Here is a 4,506-nt window from a genome sequence, read left to right on the forward strand (position 1 = left end):
GCTGTTTATATTTAGAAGGAAGACAATGGCTCAGCTAAACAAATGGGAGCAAAACTTAATATATAGAAATGTTTTGAGTTAAGTTATATTTTCCTGTAAACAAGTGAAAAGATTGTTGGCAAAATGCCATTTTTAAGCTTTACAACTTTGAACTGGTTTCACAGTATTTGAACTGTGAGCCAGACTCCCTTCCTGATAATCTCTCCTTAAACTTCATAACAATAAGTTCAGCTTTTGCCCTAGCTTCTCAACTAATGCTGTATTGACCTATTTGAGTTGGTGGGATATAACAGTGGACAAGCAAGATGAGATCAAAATCAAAAGGTCAGCAAATATAAATACTACATATCTACTACATGCCAGTTTTAGAGCTTTGTTTATGGCCAATACTAGAATAGCTTCTTTCTTAGTTATCCTTTTAAGCCACGAACTTTAAAAACAAATGCTTTAATTGTATAGCATTAGGACTATTCATGAAAGGATGTTCATGTGCATGAAAGGATATCCATGATAGCTTGAGTTTAAAGAGCAGGTTATTTTCTCTCTCTCTCTCCTATCTATCTATACACACACATATGTATGTATATATATGTATGTATGTCTATAAAATCATATAATTTATAATCTCTCCATATATACCCTTTTTTGTATGTGTGTGTGTGGAATTAGGGATGGAATCCAGGGGCATTCACCACTGAGCCATATCCTCAGCCCTTTTTATTTTGAGACCAGGTCTTGCTAAGTTATCCCAGCTGGCCTCAAACTTGTGATCCTCCTGCCTTAGCATCCAGAGTTGTTGGGATTACAGGTGTGCACCACCATCACACCTGACATACTCCCATTTTTTTGGTACTAAGGATTGAGCAGGAGAGGTACTCAACCACTGAGCCACATCCTCAGCCCATTTTTAATATTTTGTTTGGAGACAGAGTCTCACTGAGTTGGTAAGTGCCTCGCTAAGTTGTATATCCCCATTAAAAAAAAATAAGATGTGCAAATTGCATTTGTGTGTATGTTCATTAAAAAGGCATGGAAGAGCTGGGTGTGGTGGTACACACCTATCATCCCATCATCCCAGCCACTGAGGAGGCTGAGGCAGGAGGATTGTGAGTTCAAAGTCTTTAGTAAGGCCCTAAGTAACTTAGCAAGACCCTGTCTCAAAATAAAATATAAAATGGATGTATTTCAGTGGGTAAGCACCCCTGGGTTTGATCTGTAGTACCAAAAAAAAAAAAAAAAAAAAAAAAAAGCATGGAAGAATGCATAATTAAATTGTGAACTGTGGTTACCTTGTCTGCTAAGTGTAGAGAGGGATTTTTCAGTTTTTAATTTATATACTCGTAGTTTGAATTCCTCTTCTTTTTTTAAATTTTTATGTGTAGTTGGCCACAATGCCTTTATTTTATTCGCTTATTTTTATGTGGTGCTGAGGATCGAAACCAGGGCCTCTCCAGTGCTAGGCAAGCACTCTACCCCGCTGAGCCACAATCCCAGCCCCAGTTGTTTGAATTCTTTAGAATAAGCTTGAATTATTTTTGTGGTTATAAAACATAAACAATGAATAATGTTTAAATGGATAAAGGACTTGTACATGTTTTCAACAAGTATATATACATATTTATGTAATATATAAATGTTATCCCTACATATTTTTCTCACAGTCAGGATTCACATGTTAAAGGAGAAATTCTACTTGCAGGTAGTGCTAGATAACTATTTGTTTTTTAAAAGGATTGCTTTTAATTCTTATTCCCTTATTTCCTTTCTACTTTCTATGTTTAATATACACATTTCAGTCTTTCTGATGACATCGCAAATTTACATCAGAAGAGTGCATGATTGCCCAGAACAGAGGTTTTGTGAGGAATTAACTTCTCTTGTAAACATTCTGTGAAACAAGGGAAGGGTGTAGTTATTTTGCTCAAAAACAATGGAAAGTCTTTGTATTCTGTGGAAACACAATAATCAGTGGGCTTGATTTTTTAAATGCTTCTGGATATTATTCCATGGGATTATTATTGGACTATTAATTTCATCAAGGCAGGGCCAAGAGGGTTATCATGTTCACCAATGCACCTAGCATAGAGATAGGCAGATAACTGGGGCTTAATGTTGATGGCAAGTCAATCAATTGTATATCCTGATTAAAGAATTGACACTGAAAACCCATAGGAGAGGTTTTATGCATTCATTTGTAGATTTGTGTTTTCTTCATATTTAAAGAAAAAACACTGCTGTTGCAGTATAACAAACAATATGATTGCTAGTCACTTGAAGTTTTCCATATGCTTTGTGGGTATATAGGTTTGACAATTTATTTATTTATTTATTTATTTTTTAACTCATCTGCATTTATTACTGTTTAAAGCAGAATGTTGACTTGGGCACTACATATTTCCATTCACAAGCCTTACTGAGTTACTTTTTGAACAGCTTTGTAATACACCCAAGGGAGGTTTAAGCTTTGTCTCTTGAAATACTTTTCTTTGGAAAACAAGCCCTGTAGAGTTCCTCCCAGCCAGTTGTTTGTTTCACATACTTGGTTCTAGAGGACTAGTACATGCACAGTGGGTAACTACGGGGGATCCTAATGAGATGAAACTCAAGCCATGGCTTGAGGTTTGACAATTTATATATGAAGATATATTAATTGCTTACTCTGTGTATAACATGAGAGGGATACAATAGAAACTAAATCGGAGCTTCAAAAATGTTTAATTTTTTAGAAGTTCATTTGATGTTAAAAGGGTATAAAAAAATGAAAGGAAGATTTTAAAAGTTTAGTGACTAATTTGCATTTGACATTGCAAGGAAAGCTATCAAACTATTTTACTCAGGCTGTTTTCCTCCTGAAATATAGAAACTTCAAAATTTATTTAATTTTAACAATGTCCATTATAACTACATATCAATACTAACACAGGATGCAATTATTGAGATAATAAATAAACATTCAGCAGTATTTCTTAGCTTCTAATGGAAGACAAGCTCTCCTCCCCAGGTTTTACTTCTCACTCATATAATATCATACTAGAAACAAATGAAAGGCTGCAGGTTGGTGCACGTAATTCCAACCACTGAGGCAGGAGGATTGTGAAGTTCCAGGCCAGTCTCAGCATGTTAGTGAGATCCTATCTCAAACTAAAAGGCAAAAAGGACTGACTGGGGATTTAGTTCAGAGGTAAAGCTCCCCTGGGCTTAATCCCCAGTACCAACAAAACAAAACAACAAAATGGAAAACAAAAGTTAAAACTTAACCTGGTTGTATACTTTAATTACGTGCTGTTTTGTATATATCAGTCATATCTCAATAATGCTGCCAAAAAAGGGAAAGAAATGAAAAATGCTACTTTTTAGGGACAAATAAAGATCAAGTTTCTTCTGGGTTGCAACAAAGTATCTCCACAGTGCGTAATACTACAAGGGTAATGGTTATTATTAATTTATGTAATTAATAATCTTTTTAGCTTATATTTAGGCTAATATGTTTATTGAAAAAAAACTACATTTAGCTTATTGTTTTATGCCGCAGCTCCACCGTAGAACCATTTGAATGCTTTGTGTGTTTTGAAAACACGATTGAATCCTAGTCTTCAAATAGATTTTAGAAAACTGAGAAAAGATTCTCGGAAGTTGAATATGTACTGGCGCAATGTATACACATTTTTCTATGTGCACCAAATAAGGCTATTTTTCAGTGTAGAAGATTCAGCAGAACAGTTATTAGGCTCCGGGTTGGGTGTGGCTGTTGTGATACCGTTCCTAGAGATCTGACTGGGCTCTCCAACGATCTCCAAACCTCTAGGGAAAATGCTTTCACAAGCAACCTCTAAATTAAGGCATTTTTTTTTTTCCTGGGGATTTATCTCCAGCATGCAGACGTAGGTGTTTTTGTGAGTGTGGGAAGCTGTGGGCTCTCTAGTGACTCTTCCCTTGGTTCCGGGGTAAACTGGCCCTCCCTCTTCTTAGTTCGCGCTGGGACAGAAGGCCCGGCGTGGGACCCGCCCAGGCACTCGGAGCACCTGAGACGAAGGAGACAAGCGGGTGTGAAGGCCCAAGGGCTTAGCTCCCCCAGCGTCTCCCCGGGCCGGGGCTGTCTGGACAGGCGGGAGGGAGGATGATTGACTGAGCCTCTCAGAGGCTGCGGGACCGCAGGGAGGGACGGAAAAGCGAAGGCTGAGCTTTCATCTTAAACTGGTTGGGTTGGTCCTCCGGAACTGCCTTCCCCAGCCCTATTGGCTTCTCGGAATGGGTTGTTATGGTAACAAATGACCGAACAATCCCTTATGAATCAGCCAATCAGAAGCGGGGTCTTTTCCACCGCACCTCCGAGCAGTAGGCGTTGCGAAAGCCCCGACCCGGGCCGGAGAAGAAGGCGGTGCTAGAACGTCCTGCGGAAGGGACGGGGGCGGGGATTGTGACGTTTCCGGGCGAGCCAATCACTTTTGGTTTTATCAACGGCCCCGCCCTTTTACCGCACATTTCCCCTCCCCTAGTTCATTTCGC

The sequence above is a fragment of the Marmota flaviventris genome, chromosome 9, assembly GCF_047511675.1.
Source record: "Marmota flaviventris isolate mMarFla1 chromosome 9, mMarFla1.hap1, whole genome shotgun sequence".
Taxonomy (NCBI): domain Eukaryota; kingdom Metazoa; phylum Chordata; class Mammalia; order Rodentia; family Sciuridae; genus Marmota; species Marmota flaviventris.